General features: G+C 49.7%; 1 protein-coding gene and 2 long non-coding RNA genes across 5 annotated transcripts in view; 1 reads left to right on the plus strand and 2 right to left on the minus strand.

The window, feature by feature from the left end:
* The window catches only part of VAMP2 (vesicle associated membrane protein 2), an 84,095-nt gene that overhangs the window by 15,135 nt on the left and 52,239 nt on the right, over nucleotides 1-16,721 (minus strand). The gene's annotated exons all lie outside the window — the stretch shown is intronic.
* LOC108793794 overlaps nucleotides 1-16,721 on the plus strand; it is a 51,143-nt gene that overhangs the window by 14,664 nt on the left and 19,758 nt on the right. The window lies entirely within an intron of this gene.
* LOC108793793 overlaps nucleotides 1-16,721 on the minus strand; it is a 23,868-nt gene that overhangs the window by 6,191 nt on the left and 956 nt on the right. The window contains exon 2 of the long non-coding RNA XR_001941673.1: nucleotides 15,200-15,272. This is a non-coding gene — a long non-coding RNA (uncharacterized LOC108793793). The remainder of the gene's footprint in view (nucleotides 1-15,199; nucleotides 15,273-16,721) is intronic.

Consider the following 16,721-nt stretch of genomic DNA (forward strand, 5'->3'; position numbering starts at 1 on the left):
TCCTGTAATTATGGATGGTATTATATTGGACAAGCCTGAGAGTGCTGCTGGGAGCCGCCATCTTGTATGTGGCATCGGCAGCCCCCAGGCAGACTCAGAGCTGTCACTCAAACGATGATCCATAGCATTCCTTTTCTATGATTTATTTACATTTGAGGCTCCCTGGACAACCTCTCATTTATCTGATGGCGGCAGAGAAGAGGGGCTGATAGTAGGAGCTTGCACGTAGCAGAATGCTGAAATCGGAACTACAACCTCTTATTCTTTACAGCCAAGGAAGGTGCTATCTTAGCCTCAGTGGGAGGAATAGTGTCCCATCATTGGTGTCAGTGGGAGGAATAGTGCCCCATCATTGGTGTCAGTGGGAGGCATAGTGCCCCATCATTGGTGTCAGTGGAAGGAATAGTGCTCTGATTGGGCATAAATGAAACTGTCCAATAAAAATAATTGCTTGTTACAGCACTCCACAGAGCTACATGTATCATGCATTGTATCATCAGCTACCTAACAGCTCAGAGCTCTCAAGGAGCCCTCAGGGGTACTCAATATGGATTCTGCAAGGAAAGGAATATGGAAGCTGACATTGGGGACTGGGTGCAGGACTGTCAAACTCATGGGCGGACTGACAACACATGGGGCCCCTGGGCAATACATGGTTATGGGGCCCCCTTGTGCTCCGCCCATATACAAGCCCCTCCCACAAGTCCCACCTGTATAAACATTCTTGTGTCACAGATCAGGCAGGCACAGCCCTCTAATCAGGCATGTTAGAGGGCCGCCCGCTGGGGCCTCCCGAGGCTCTAATTGGGAGTGAGCAGCCGCCCGATTAAAGATTGTGTAGAGATGTCACCAGCACACCAAAATCCTTCTTAGGATAAGCAAATGTTCATTCATTGAAGTTCCTTGTCATATAAGCAACAGTTGTTTATATGACAAGGAACTTCAATAAATGAACATTTGCTTATCCTAAGAAGGATTTTGGTGTGCTGGTGACATCTCTACACAATTGCTGATATTTGCGGCGCCATCCGCAGTCACTGCGAGCACCCTGCCCCGTTAGGGTAACTATCAGGCAGGTATGGCAGAACAGTGTCCAGAACAACCTTATGAAGGTGTGTTTATCACTCAGGGCCCATTCACACTATCCAGTGCGTTCATCGCACAGTCTCATGGAATGAACGTAACGGATCGCATAAACAAAGGCTCATTCTGGGGTGGGAGGGGGGCGTGGTGGCTCCATTCATGTCAATGGCGCTGCAGACATGCCTCCCACTCACACTGGAACATGTGTGCGGTGTGATCGCAAAACATCAGGCATGCCCTATTTTGTGTGTGATTGCACTGCACTAGAACACAGTGAGGCGAATTTATCAAACTGGAGCAGCCGTGCATGGCAACCAATCGGCACCTCTCACTCATTTTCAAATGTTGAACTGAGGAGAGAAGCTGATTGGTTCCCATGCACAGCTGCACTAGTTTTTACAAACCCCCCCAGTGCATTGTGGTACCACACGTTCCAGTGTGGGTGGGAGGCATGTTTGCAGTGCCATTGACATGAATGGAACCACCACACCCCCTCCCACCCCAGAACGCAGGGAGCGTTTGTTTATATGGTCCAGTGTGTTCAACCCATGTGACTGTGTGGGGAAAGCACTGGATAGCGTGAACGGGCCCTCAACTGAGTGTAAGGGCTTGTTCACACCAAATCCAGTGTGTTCCAGCACAGTTTGTTGCTGGAGCACAGTGGATTGCATAATTACAGCCTCCCTGCGTTCTGGGGTTGAAGAGTGTGTGGTGGTGCATTCAAGTCAATGGCACCGCAGCCACACCTCCCGACCTGCAGTGCGATCACTTGCACCGGAACGCATGCCACACCGATGCCCAAGGAGTAATGTGTTCGCAAAAAATAGTGCAAGCAATCGCACCGTTGTGCCACGCGTTCCACTGTGGGCGATTGGACTGACAGTCACCACCCTCTGCAGGGAAATGATCGAGAAGTGAGCGGATCGGCTGCATTTTTCTGCTCACTTCCCGATCGATGGAGCCGACCTATGACAGCTTCTTTGTCACAAATCGGCTCTAACTATGAGGATAAGTGGAAATCACTCACCTCATAGTTCTCCTTTAAGGGCCCAGTCACACCATAAAGAGTGCGTTCCAGAGCGTTCGGCCTCTGGTATGCAACCCAGCCGGCTCACTTTGTTTTGGGGCGGGAGGGGGCGTGGCGGTGCATTGTAGTCAATGGCACCGAAGCCACGCCCCCCTGCGATCACCAGCACCCGAATGCGTGGCACACTAGTGCCTGCGTTCCGGTCCAGTGCGATCTGCAAAAAGTAGTGCATGAGGCACTTTATGCAGATCACACTAGATGATGTTTAAAAGTTTATCACTTTACAGCAGTCAAAATATATGTATACTTGTGATTATATACGGGTAAAGGTACTCAGGAATGTCATTTAAGGCCCCACAGGTGCCATTATGTTATATTAAAGTATATGCAATACTCGAAGTACACCTTTGAAAAACGACATAGCCGGCTGATTGCTTGATTGTGCGAAATCTGGCAGTCTATTAGCCTCATCAATCGGCTATTTAATGCATCCATGCAAGACCCAAAGCACACGCCCCTCTGAGGAAGCGCGTCAGGGTAACGTGTGCTAACAACTTCCCCTGGACACTCACCAAAGCTCATCCCGCACACTAGTCTCGGCAGAAGCCTTGTGTAGCTGGGCTTCGAAGTGCGGAGACGGAGCGCAGCCGGTTCGGATGTTGGTCTGAGTCTAGCTGCATCGGATGTTACATCAATCCAGCAGAGATTGAGAGAAAAAACGACCGGACGACAGTTTGCGCTATTTACACAGCCTGTGGATCCAATACGGCACCTGGAAACTTCCTACCGTCGAGACTCCTGCACCTGCATCTACCTTTCCGCTTTGTTCACTGTGCGGCCGCACACACATATATGGAAGTGCTTTAGACTCCACCTTATGCGGCGCCCTTGACGGGCCCCCTGAAGGCCGCGGGCCCTCGGGCAGTGCCCGACGGACCGAATGGTCAGTCCGCCCCCTAGTAAGCCACTGACCTGGAATACGTACACAGTCAGCAAAGCGTGGAAAGTCTGACCAGCAATGCTTATTCCAGGCCAGTTACTCACTAGGTAGTGAAGCAAAGATGGGGTTGACAGCTACACTGCCTGTACCTGTAAATCAATGGCTCCTACCATATTCCTGTCCCCGCAGATTCCTTTTATCCACCAAATACCTGTAAATGCTACAGACAACAATGCATTATTCAATGTGGTTGGGCAGTATCTGCACAATCACCTTCAGATTTACCAATCTCAACTTTACCATTTAATTCCGCACGCATTAAAACAAAAGGTGTTCAATGTTTAACAGTCCATTTTCTCTCGAAATCAGCTGCAGCTTAAGTAGAACAGCCTGTCTCCTGCCAGCATGCTGCAGAGTGGGACCCTTGCTCTTTATGTGGAAGTAGTGGTCTCTCTGCAGAGGTTTGACACTCCCTCTGATAAGTAAGAGCTAAAGATTTCCAATTAACTAAGCTTATGCTCTGCACTAATTGTATAGCTCTGGCTCTAAATCAGCAGGGGTGTTTCACACTAGTGCTTGCTTGCTGGAACCAGATTGTCAATGCTGACACCTGACCTTTAATCATGCTTAAGGCCAGCTGCTGCTCCACTCTGCACTGGAGAAAGGTCAGGAGACCAGGAGATGCAATAGAGCCAGGGTTCCGATGCAGTGGAAGCATGCATGGAGCGAGGGCTCTATGGAGTGTGGGCACGGATGGAGTGAGGGCTCTGATGAAGTGGTGGTGCGGAGGGAGCGAAGGCCCTGATAGAGTGGAGAAAGTGAGGGCACTGATGGAGTGGAAGCACAGATGGAGTGGGGGTGTGGATGGAGCAAGGGTTTCCGATGGAGTGAGGTCGCAGATGGAGCAGGGACTCTGATGGAGTGGGGGTGCAGATAGAGCAAGGGTTTCCAATGGAGTGGGAGTGCGGATGGAGCAAGGGCTCTGATGGAGTGGGGGTGCAAATGGAGCGAGTGCTCTGATGGAGTGGGGGCACGAATGGAGCAAGGGTTTCCGAAGGAGTGGGGGTGCAGATGGAGCAGGGACTCTGATGGAGCGGGGTGCAGATGGAGCAGGGACTCTGATGGAGTGGGAGTGCGGATGGAGCAAGGTCTCTGATGGAGTGGGAGTGCGGATGGAGCGAGGGCTCTGATGGAGTGGGGGTGTGGAAAGAGTGAGGGCTCTGGTGTGGAAAGAGTGAGGGCTCTGATGGAGTAGGGGTGTGGAAAGAGTGAGGGCTCTGATGGAGTGGGGGTGTGGAAAGAGTGAGGGCTCTGATGGAGTGGAAAAATAGATTGAGCGAGGGCTCCACTGGAGAGGGAGCGCGGATGGAGTGGGGGGTACGGATGGTGCGAGGGCTCTGATGGAGTGGGGGTGCGGATGGAGTGCGCTGATGGAGTGGGGGTGCGGATGGAGGGAGTGCTCTGATGGAGTAGGGGTGCAAATGGAGCGAGTGCTCTGATGGAGTGGGGGCACGGATTAAGCATGGGCTCTGATGGAGTGGGGGTGTGGAAAGAGTGAGGGCTCTGATGGAGTGGGGGTGTGGAAAGAGTGAAGATGGAGCATGGGCTCTGATGGAGTGGGGACACGGATGGAGTGAAGTCTCTGATGGAGTGGGAGTGCGGATGGAGCATGGGCTCTGATGGAGTGGGGACACGGATGGAGTGAAGGCTCTGATGGAGTGGGGGTGTGGAAAGAGTGAGGGCTCTGATGGAGTGGAAAAACAGATTGAGCGAGGGCTCCACTGGAGTGGGGGTGCGGATGGAGTGGGGGATACGGATGGTGCAAGGGCTCTGATGGAGACTGATGGAGTGGGGGTGTGGAAAGAGTGAGGGCTCTGATGGAGTGGGGGTGTGGAAAGAGTGAGGGCTCTGATGGAGTGGGGGTGTGGAAAGAGTGAGGGCTCTGATGGAGTGGGGGTGTGGAAAGAGTGAGGGCTCTGATGGAGTGGGGGTGTGGAAAGAGTGAGGGCTCTGATGGAGTGGGGGTGTGGAAAGAGTGAGGGCTCTGATGGAGTGGGGGTGTGGAAAGAGTGAGGGCTCTGATGGAGTGGGGGTGTGGAAAGAGTGAGGGCTCTGATGGAGTGGGGGTGTGGAAAGAGTGAGGGCTCTGATGGAGTGGGGGTGTGGAAAGAGTGAGGGCTCTGATGGAGTGGGGGTGTGGAAAGAGTGAGGGCTCTGATGGAGTGGGGGTGTGGAAAGAGTGAGGGCTCTGATGGAGTGGGGGTGTGGAAAGAGTGAGGGCTCTGATGGAGTGGGGGTGTGGAAAGAGTGAGGGCTCTGATGGAGTGGGGGTGTGGAAAGAGTGAGGGCTCTGATGGAGTGGGGGTGTGGAAAGAGTGAGGGCTCTGATGGAGTGGGGGTGTGGAAAGAGTGAGGGCTCTGATGGAGTGGGGGTGTGGAAAGAGTGAGGGCTCTGATGGAGTGGGGGTGTGGAAAGAGTGAGGGCTCTGATGGAGTGGGGGTGTGGAAAGAGTGAGGGCTCTGATGGAGTGGGGGTGTGGAAAGAGTGAGGGCTCTGATGGAGTGGGGGTGTGGAAAGAGTGAGGGCTCTGATGGAGTGGGGGTGTGGAAAGAGTGAGGGCTCTGATGGAGTGGGGGTGTGGAAAGAGTGAGGGCTCTGATGGAGTGGGGGTGTGGAAAGAGTGAGGGCTCTGATGGAGTGGGGGTGTGGAAAGAGTGAGGGCTCTGATGGAGTGGGGGTGTGGAAAGAGTGAGGGCTCTGATGGAGTGGGGGTGTGGAAAGAGTGAGGGCTCTGATGGAGTGGGGGTGTGGAAAGAGTGAGGGCTCTGATGGAGTGGGGGTGTGGAAAGAGTGAGGGCTCTGATGGAGTGGGGGTGTGGAAAGAGTGAGGGCTCTGATGGAGTGGGGGTGTGGAAAGAGTGAGGGCTCTGATGGAGTGGGGGTGTGGAAAGAGTGAGGGCTCTGATGGAGTGGGGGTGTGGAAAGAGTGAGGGCTCTGATGGAGTGGGGGTGTGGAAAGAGTGAGGGCTCTGATGGAGTGGGGGTGTGGAAAGAGTGAGGGCTCTGATGGAGTGGGGGTGTGGAAAGAGTGAGGGCTCTGATGGAGTGGGGGTGTGGAAAGAGTGAGGGCTCTGATGGAGTGGGGGTGTGGAAAGAGTGAGGGCTCTGATGGAGTGGGGGTGTGGAAAGAGTGAGGGCTCTGATGGAGTGGGGGTGTGGAAAGAGTGAGGGCTCTGATGGAGTGGGGGTGTGGAAAGAGTGAGGGCTCTGATGGAGTGGGGGTGTGGAAAGAGTGAGGGCTCTGATGGAGTGGGGGTGTGGAAAGAGTGAGGGCTCTGATGGAGTGGGGGTGTGGAAAGAGTGAGGGCTCTGATGGAGTGGGGGTGTGGAAAGAGTGAGGGCTCTGATGGAGTGGGGGTGTGGAAAGAGTGAGGGCTCTGATGGAGTGGGGGTGTGGAAAGAGTGAGGGCTCTGATGGAGTGGGGGTGTGGAAAGAGTGAGGGCTCTGATGGAGTGGGGGTGTGGAAAGAGTGAGGGCTCTGATGGAGTGGGGGTGTGGAAAGAGTGAGGGCTCTGATGGAGTGGGGGTGTGGAAAGAGTGAGGGCTCTGATGGAGTGGGGGTGTGGAAAGAGTGAGGGCTCTGATGGAGTGGGGGTGTGGAAAGAGTGAGGGCTCTGATGGAGTGGGGGTGTGGAAAGAGTGAGGGCTCTGATGGAGTGGGGGTGTGGAAAGAGTGAGGGCTCTGATGGAGTGGGGGTGTGGAAAGAGTGAGGGCTCTGATGGAGTGGAAAAATAGATTGAGCGAGGGCTCCACTGGAGAGGGAGCGCGGATGGAGTGGGGGGTACGGATGGTGCGAGGGCTCTGATGGAGTGGGGGTGCGGATGGAGTGCGCTGATGGAGTGGGGGTGCGGATGGAGGGAGTGCTCTGATGGAGTAGGGGTGCAAATGGAGCGAGTGCTCTGATGGAGTGGGGGCACGAATGGAGCAAGGGTTTCCGAAGGGGTGCAAATGGAGCGAGTGTTCTGATGGAGTGGGGGCAAGGATTGAGCATGGGCTCTGATGGAGTGGGGGTGCGGATGGAGCAAGGGCTCTGATGGAGTGGGAGTGCGGATGGAGCGAGGGCTCTGATGGAGTGGGGGTGTGGAAAGAGTGAGGGCTCTGATGGAGTGGAAAAATAGATTGAGCGAGGGCTCCACTGGAGAGGGAGCGCGGATGGAGTGGGGGGTACGGATGGTGCGAGGGCTCTGATGGAGTGGGGGTGCGGATGGAGCAAGGGCTCTGATGGAGTGGGAGTGCGGATGGAGCGAGGGCTCTGATGGAGTGGGGGTGTGGAAAGAGTGAGGGCTCTGATGGAGTGGAAAAATAGATTGAGCGAGGGCTCCACTGGAGAGGGAGCGCGGATGGAGTGGGGGGTACGGATGGTGCGAGGGCTCTGATGGAGTGGGGGTGCGGATGGAGCAAGGGCTCTGATGGAGTGGGAGTGCGGATGGAGCGAGGGCTCTGATGGAGTGGGGGTGTGGAAAGAGTGAGGGCTCTGATGGAGTGGAAAAATAGATTGAGCGAGGGCTCCACTGGAGAGGGAGCGCGGATGGAGTGGGGGGTACGGATGGTGCGAGGGCTCTGATGGAGTGGGGGTGCGGATGGAGCAAGGGCTCTGATGGAGTGGGAGTGCGGATGGAGCGAGGGCTCTGATGGAGTGGGGGTGCGGATGGAGGGAGTGCTCTGATGGAGTAGGGGTGCAAATGGAGCGAGTGCTCTGATGGAGTGGGGGCACGAATGGAGCAAGGGTTTCCGAAGGGGTGCAAATGGAGCGAGTGTTCTGATGGAGTGGGGGCAAGGATTGAGCATGGGCTCTGATGGAGTGGGGGTGCGGATGGAGCAAGGAGTAGGGGTGCAAATGGAGCGAGTGCTCTGATGGAGTAGGGGCACGGATTGAGCAAGGGCTCTGATGGAGTGGGGGTGCGGATGGAGCAAGGGCTCTGATGGAGTGGGAGTGCGGATGGAGCATGGGCTCTGATGGAGTGGGGACACGGATGGAGTGAAGTCTCTGATGGAGTGGGGGTGTGGAAAGAGTGAGGGCTCTGATGGAGTGGAAAAACAGATTGAGCGAGGGCTCCACTGGAGTGGGGGTGCGGATGGAGTGGGGGATACGGATGGTGCAAGGGCTCTGATGGAGTGGGGGTGCGGATGGAGGGAGTGCGCTGATGGACTGGGGGTGCGGATGGAGGGAGTGCTCTGATGGAGTGGGGGTACAGATGGAGCGAGGGCTCCAATGAAGTGGGGACGTGGATTAAGATTAATCATAACTTTACTACATTTAGGACCTGTTTGCACTCATGAGGTGTGCTGCAGCTTTAAGACATAAACCTCTATCACAGCCCACTGCCTCACAGTGCGTCCCATAGAAACGCTTAATTATTTTATTCACCTGACCAATAGGAATGAATGGTCCCATCCCCACCACCACTGCATGATTGAAATGAAAAGGAAAGTACAGCAATAATACTGCACAATATTATGTTTTTCAATTTAAAGACAAACTCCATGTAGATATAAAAGATCAGCATTGAAATCAGGTTATGAATAAAGAGAAATCCCTAAAAGCATTTAATTATTGCTGGCATAAGTATCTGCATTTGTTTTCAAATACCTTCCTGTTATCCCGCAATGGGAGAAGGTAAGAGGGGGGTGTCTGCAGCCAGATTCCACTGCATTGCACAAGACTATCAATCTAACACTGAACGCTTGCGGATGGGAGGACTCATCCCATCAGTGTAGATCCGCTTCTTCCGTCCAATCAGCTGGCTGAGATTGCTGACTATGCTGCATTTCTTAGCTGCAGAGTGAGGCTATGATGTATGCGTGGACTGCAGGACTGGCTGAACACTGGCAAATCCTTTAGCAGGTAAAACAGTTCCCAGATGTTTGTTTCAATTAAAGAAAAATCCCTAAAAGCATTTTATTATTGCCGGCATAGGTTCTGAATTTGTTTTATATTAGCTTCCTGTCTTCCCAGACTGGGACTAGGAAAGACGGTGGTGTCTGCCAACCAGACTTCACTGCATTGCAGAAGGTCGTGAATCTAACACTGGAAGCCAAATATTTGTTTCAAGAGTCATTATTAATATAATACAGGATTTATATAGCACCAACAGTTTGTGCAGCGCTGTACAATATAAGGAAGACATTATAGTTACAAAACAATTCAAAACAAGATGGTAAGGAGGGTCCTGCCCCTGAGAGCTTACAATCTAAAAGGGAGGGGTAAGTGATTCAAGTGGTGGTAGCTGTGTGGGGTTGTTTGAGAAAGTAATAGTTCAGTAGTTAGGTTGAGGTGGGATAGGCTTCCCTGAAGAGATGAGTTTTCAGGCATCACGTACAGGCAGACAGAATAAGTGATAGATAGATGGAAAAGTTGGGGTAAGAAGCTCTAAAGGATGGGAGAGACTCTAGAGAAGTCCTGGAGGTGAGTATAGGAGGAGGTGACGAGGGAGCTGGAAAGCAGGAGGTCTTGGGAGGAGCGGAGGGGACGGTTAGGGTGATACTTTGATACGAAGTTGGAGATATAGCCGGGGGCAGAGTTGTGGATGGCTTTGTAAATGGTTGTTATGTTAATATTTAGAATTTTATTATTTGGGTGATTGTAAGCCAGTGGAGGGATTGGCAGAGGGGGGCAGGGGATGCAAGCCAGTGGAGGGATTGGCAGAGAAGGGCAGGGGATGAAAGCCAGTGGAGGGATTGGCAGAGGGGGGGATGGGATGAAAGCCAGTGGAGGGGTTGGCAGAGAGGGGTAGGGGATGAAAGCCAGTGGAGAGATTGACAGAGGAGGGTTGCAGATACTGAGCGGTTGGTTTGGTGGATGAGTCTGGCAGCAGCATCTGTGATAGACTGAAGGGGAGGAGCCTGTGTAGAGGTCAGCCAATATATATTTGTACATCATCAGCGTAGAGATGGTATTGGAAGCCATGCGAGATTAGCAAATGACCAAGGGAGGAAGTGTATATATAGAAAAGAAGGGGCCAGAGGACAGAGCCTTGGGGGACCTCTAAAAAAAGAGGGAGAGGAGGATGTAGATTTTTTTTAGGTGACACTAAAGGAGAAATATCTCTCCAATCAGCCGCACGAAACCGAGGTCCATAAAAATCCAACTTTATTGTTGTAAATTCCATGCAAAGTTCAAAATACTAGGTATACACCACCATAGTATCTCTCCTATTCCATTGCCACTCACGCGTTTTACCACCTGGGGTTAATCATAGAGGAGCACTTACTGTAGATAGGTAGGAGGGGAGCCATGAGACAGCAGAGTTTTGGAGGCCAAGCGAGTGGAGTTTTTTGAGGAGGAGCAGGTGGTCAACTGTGTGAAAAGCAGCAGAAAGTTCTAATAGCACGAGGTAAGGAGTACTGGCTATTGTTTTTAGCATTCATAAATGAGTTTTAGGAGGGCAGTTTCAGTGGAGTGTTGTGGGCAAAAGCCAGACTGTAAGGGGTCAAGGAGGTTATTACCAGTGAGGTGGAAGCTTTGCAGTTGTAGAATAGGCATTCTAGGAGTTTGGAGGTGAACAGGAGTAAGGATATTGGTCTGAGATTGTTCAGGTTGGGTTCAGGGTCCAATGAGGGTTTATTCAGTATGGGGGTGACCAGTGCATGTTTTAGAGGGGAAGATAGGATAGAGTAAGTAGGTGAACGTAAGTGTGTAGGATAGAGTAAGTAGGTGAACGTAAGTGTGTAGGATAGAGTAAGTAGGTCAGCAGAGTAGTGGTAAGGAAACAGGGTCTAGGGGGCAGGTGGTGAGGCGAATGTCAGAGAAAAGCTTTCCAAACACCTCTGTAGTGACAGAGTCAAAAGAGGAAAGTAACAAATGTGGTGGTGGCCCTGATACGTTAATAGGGGAAGATAACTGGATAGTGGAGATCTCATCACGAATTGCATCAATCTTGTTTTTGAAATGAATGGCAATGTCCTGGGCAATGAATGAGTTAGTGGGTGGAGGTGGGGGATGACAAAATAGAGATATAAAGGTCAGGGCTGGTGCTAGGATTCTTGCCTACACAGGCAAAGTGCATTTTTGCGCCCCCCCACTGCAGCGCCCTCAGGTGGCCACCTGACTTGTCTTGCGGTAGCGCCGGGCCTGATAAAGTTAGAAAAGAGTTGATGAGGACTGAATGAGAGTGACAAAATAGGTTTGTGTGGGGCGGCATGGAGGGAGGATTTATATTTTAGGACGGCAGCTTTATACAGGGCGAAGTCTTGCAGGGACCTAGTTCTACGACACACTCGCTCAAAAGCACAGCTATGCCTTTTAGGTTTTCTGGTATTTTCCGTTTTCCAAGGTTGTAGTAAACGCGATCTAAGTCTGTGTGTAGCGAGAGGAGCCAGGGTGTCTATGGAGGATGAGAGCTGTTGTAGCCAGGTCAGGGCAGGACGGGGTGAGATTTTGTTGTACACATAGTCACTAGTAGAGAAGAGAAGGGTTGAAGTGGCAAAGGTTTCTTTAGGTAACAGTTTGCTGGTTGGGGAGATTTAGGGTTGGGGACAGGGTGAGCGTGAAACTGACAAGGTTGTGGTCAGAGAGAGGTAAATGGATGTTGGAGAGGTTGGAGGAGTGCAGAGACGAGAGAACACAAGATCTAGTATATTGCCATCACAGTGAGTTGGAGTGTGTGTCCATTGTATGAGGTCAAAAGAAGAGATTAGGTTGAAAAGTGGAGTGGTAGCCGCCGGGGTGTCTATGTTATTAGCAATGTTAAAGTCACCAAGAATGATAGTGGGTATTTCAGAGGAGAGAGAGAAAGGTAGCCAGGCAGAGAAGCCGCCAAGAAATCGAGATACCGGTCCAGGAGGTCGATAAATCACACCAATTCTCAGAGAAACTGCAGAAAATAGGCGATTAGAGTAATATTCAAAAGAGGAGAGAGATAGACAGGGAGAAGAAGGCAGAACTTGAGAAATGATTTGTGTGGACAGAAGGATTCCAACTCCATCTCCTTCTCTTCTATTGGGTCTGGGTGAGTAAGTTTAGTGAAGGCCACCATGGGAGAGGGCAGCCGGAGGGGCAGAGTCAGATTCCCGAAGCCAGGTTTCAGTAACAGCAAACATGTTAAAGGAGTTAGAGATAAGAAAATCTTAGACAGCATTGAGCTTGTTACATAAGCTGCCATTCCAAAGGACACATGAGAGGGGGACACTGGTCCTTGGATGCAGGGGAATAGCAATTAGTGGGTTTGTTGTAGGGGTTAACATTAAATAACATAGGGCCAAGATTGGGAGAAATATCTCCAGGAGCCAGAAGAAGCAAGAGGCTGGGGGAAGTGAGACGGGAGTGAGTTTTATATGAGCGCACATACCCCAAAGTCCTGGAGGTAATCCAAGCATGTGGGTTCAGAATGAGCAGGAGTCTGTGAGTGTAGTAATAGGGAGAGGCAGGAGAGAAGGGGAAATATATAATCTTTTGGTTGGAGAAAAAGGGGTAGAGTAGAGAAAGTTTAAGAAGAAAAGAGAAGACACAATTGTGAGAAGCAATGGTAGAGAAAGCATATTAGAGGATGGGGAGTAGTAATCAGGTTTGGAATAGAGACCGCTGGGTGGGGAAAACAGGTTTACCTGCAGTCTGTCAGGAGCACTGTTGGTATATATATCCACCTTCTCCAAGTGTCTTCTGAGTTTCCTGACACTTATGTTGAACATAAGACATGGCAAATGTGTCCCCTGGCAAATGTGCCTTTCCCTAAAGCACATTTTGGCGATAATGAGGTCTGGGCTCCCCAATACTGAGTAGAAAACCCCTTGTTCCTTTGTTGAAATTCATCACGTCTAGTTATAATTAAATGAGATGAGTTTAATTTTTGTGTAGGACGTCTTTAAATAGTAAAGCACCAAATATCTTTTAATCAGGCCTCAGGCATGATAGTTTTATGGCAGGATCATTAAACAGTAAGTAAAGCCAGAACACTAATTATCATTGGACAGCCTAGTTAAGTCACAAAGATGACTTGGCCTGATAATGAGCAAATTACCTGTACCTCACCCCTGCTTGTAAAATCAGGGTGAAAATTTCCCTCTGTATTCATAACTTTGGACCTGGGGTGATATATATATATATATATAAATTATTAATGTATCTTTTGACCCTGAGCATAGACATACCAAACAGGGTGGGTTTAGAAGGCCCAAAGGGCTAAAGACGCACTTTAACCCTTTTGAGGTAGGCACATACCCCACAGGTATATCAGGTCTGGTATCTATCCAAAGCTAATTTCATAACAATAATCTATTGTTTATTAAAGGAGAACTATGGGGTCAGTGCTTTTCCCCAATAGTTCTCCTCAGGGTCACTGGAGGACATAAACTAGCATCCTCCGGCGACCCAAAGCTCAGTATACCGCGAGCTACAGCTCGCGGTATACTGAGACCGCGCCAGCCTTGGACGGATCCCGGCATTACTGTTGAGATCCACCCAGCTGGCTCTGACTATCTAGAGGCAGAGCCAGCTGTACCCGCCCCCTCCCCCGTTCGTTCCTCCAGTCAGCGCTGGAGGATCGGACAGGGGAGGCAGGGAATCCCTGCAGGGAGCTGTGAGTGACAGTCACAGCTCTCTGCAGGGACAGGAACGAAAAGTGAGCGAGCGACGGTATGTGTTCGCTCACTTCCCAATCTATTGAGCCGACGTGTGACAGTCTCATTGTCACAGGTCGGCTCGAACTATTAGGTTGAGTGAAAATCACTCACCTCATAGTTCTCCTTTAAGTTTGGGAGGGGCTGGTGAGGAGATCATAAAATGCTTCAGCCCTGCTGCTTACCTCCTTGAGCATTCCTGATTGGGTAAGGGGCTGGCTCAGTGACACCCCCTAGAGGGCCCACAGAAAGCTGCTGCACAAGACAGCCAGGAAGCTCTTGTTTACCATTAAGAAGAGGCTCTTGTGTACCATCAAGAAGAAGCTATTGTTAACAACAAGAAAATAACCTTTTGCTAAGCCTTACCTCGAGAGAGTCAACCCCAGATCCATCTTCTGTTTCAGTGCCTGGACTCTGCTGGAACTTAAAGAACCCATGACTTTGTAAGGTACTTTAATGTTTATCCCTTTTTTGTTTACTGTTGTTTTATGTCTCTTTTATGTAACTTCTTCTTTTCTGTATATTTTTCTGCACCATTTCTTTTACGAAAAACAACCTTTTAGAATCGTTAAGCTTATATCTATGCTCTAAATAAGAACTTAAAGTATCCTTGCCTCTGTGAAGAGCGCTGCCATTTTGTAAAACCTGGTTTATTCCTGTCTGAGGGGACAGTGGGCATCACATGCATTGTTTTCAGTTTTTGAATTGTCACAGCATTTGCTGGGAACGGTGCGTGTTTCTATTAAAACACGTGGTGGCAGCTATTATTTGGTATAACGGGTTAACGGCGGAGTTAACCAACCCCTAGTGACAATCGCTCTCAGTCTGCTGGCCTTAGATTGTTGTTCTGAGAGTGGCATCATCACGTCTTGATGACGGCCTGGTAAGATTGAAACTGCATATCGTCACATGTTGGTGACATTACAGTAGGATCGGACCGGCTGCCCTATCACACGCATCTAAATTTATAGGACTATGGAGTGGGGGGAGTGTATGTCAGTTAATGTATTAGGAAATGATAAAAGGCACATGGGATGAGGGAGCACACTTTTCACACTAAGACACGACAGGCGTAGGCCATAAAGATTACATCGCCTTTTCAACAAAACAGCAAAGTCCGTATATATCAATAACATAGGCATCACATCACATTTACAGCTGTAGGTTAAACCTGTATACCATGAAAAGAGGGTTGCAGCAGGCGAAATGCATACAGGATGGAGCCAGTAAAGCAGAGGTTAAATCTGTACACCATGAAAAGAGGGTTGCAGCAGAAACTCATACAGGATGGAGTCAGTAAAGCAGGGGTTAAATCTGTATACCATGAAAAGAGGCTTGCAGCGGAAATTCATTTAAGCTGGAGTCAGTAAAGCAGGGGTTAAATCTGTATACCATGAAAAGAGGCTTGCAGCGGAAATTCATTTAAGCTGGAGTCAGTAAAGCAGGGGTTAAATCTGTATACCATGAAAAGAGGGTTGCAGCGAAAATTCATTTAAGATGGAGTCGGTAAAGCAGAGGTTATATCTGTATACCATAAAAAGAGGGTTGCAGCAGCAGAAATTCATATAAGATGGAGTCAGTAAAGCAGAGGTTAAATCTGTATACCTGTGTGGAAGAAGAGAAGGGATGATGAGAAGATGAAGTCATGACATGTTGCCTTCTCTGTGTGTCCTGACACTTATTAATTATATCAAAAATCCCTAAAAGCACAAAAGCATTTTAATCACTGCTAGCATAAGTATTGGAATGTGTTTTATATTAGCTTATTATCCTCTGAGACTCGGTGTCAGGGTTTTTTTTTTTATACCCTTCCTTGTCCAATTGCTTGCAGCATGGCTTGTTCGCAGTGTGTCTGACACTTTGTTCCTCTTTGGCGCCCTCTTATGACCAAACCCGGTAACATTATCAACCTGCAACTGCTTGCAAAACTTCTGACAAATTCCTGTCTCAAAGTGATGATGGAAACACCAGGTCACTATTTCATCATCAGCTCGTCCATTCAGTCTCCGCCCTTGCGTGTGTTCTGATCTACCAAGTGCTCTGCTGTTGTTTCTGTTCTCCGTGTATGACCCTGGCTGACTGATCTCCTGGTTCCTGACTCCGGCAATTGTTTCCGTTTGTTCTGCTCTCAGTGTTCCCCCGATTAAGTGCTTTGACATTTGACCTCTGGCTTGGCACTGATGACGTCCTGGACTTTCTCCATTGTTTTCTGCCATTTATGTTTATTGTTGATTTCAATAGGCTCCTTTTTATTTATTTTTTTAAACCTGCACTTTATGTTTCTTGGTTCCCTAACGTTTGGAGAATGAAGGACAGTAATGTCTGCCAACCAGACTTCACTGCATTGCACAAGGCTATCAGTCTGACACTGAGGGCTTGCTGACAGGAGGAAATATTTTATCAGTGTAATTCTGCTCTATCATTGTCCAATCAGCTGCCTGAGAGAGGGCTGGTGCCTAAGCTGTATTCATTAACTGCAGAGTAGCAGAGTGAGGCTATGATTCATGCCTGGACCACAAGACTGGCTGAACACAATGGCAAATGCTTTGGCCGGTAAAACAGTTCCCAAACACGTTTTAACAGTTATGAATGAAAGAAAAATCCATAAGAGCATTTTAAATCACTGCTAGCATAAGTCTTCAAATTTGTTTTATATTAGTGATGTCTGCCAACCAGGCTCCACTGCACTGCACAAGGTTATTAATCTAACACTGGAAGCTTGCTGACAGGAGGAGAGGTTGTTCAACTGTTTCAGCTGTGTATTTAGCTGCTTGCCTGGTTCGGTTGCACGCAGTGTTCGGCTCTGGCACAAGCTTGTACAAAGTTACAATGTGGCTCCCATGAATTGCTGCATTCAATGCTTCCAAATTAAAATTGTGTAAAGAGCTGTAAAGAAAGCTGCTCGAAGCTTTTCAAATGACTTGTAAATGCTTACTGATGCTGGTGCTCTTTAGGTTAGAATTTACAAGCTATGCTTATACAAACTGGGGTACGTTATATGGAAATATTGACTTTTCTCCAAGTCAGCACTTAAACTCGCCCCAACCCCCTCCG

This window comes from Nanorana parkeri, unplaced genomic scaffold (assembly GCF_000935625.1).
Source record: "Nanorana parkeri isolate BGI_ZX_2015 unplaced genomic scaffold, ASM93562v1 scaffold784, whole genome shotgun sequence".
NCBI lineage: Eukaryota > Metazoa > Chordata > Amphibia > Anura > Dicroglossidae > Nanorana > Nanorana parkeri.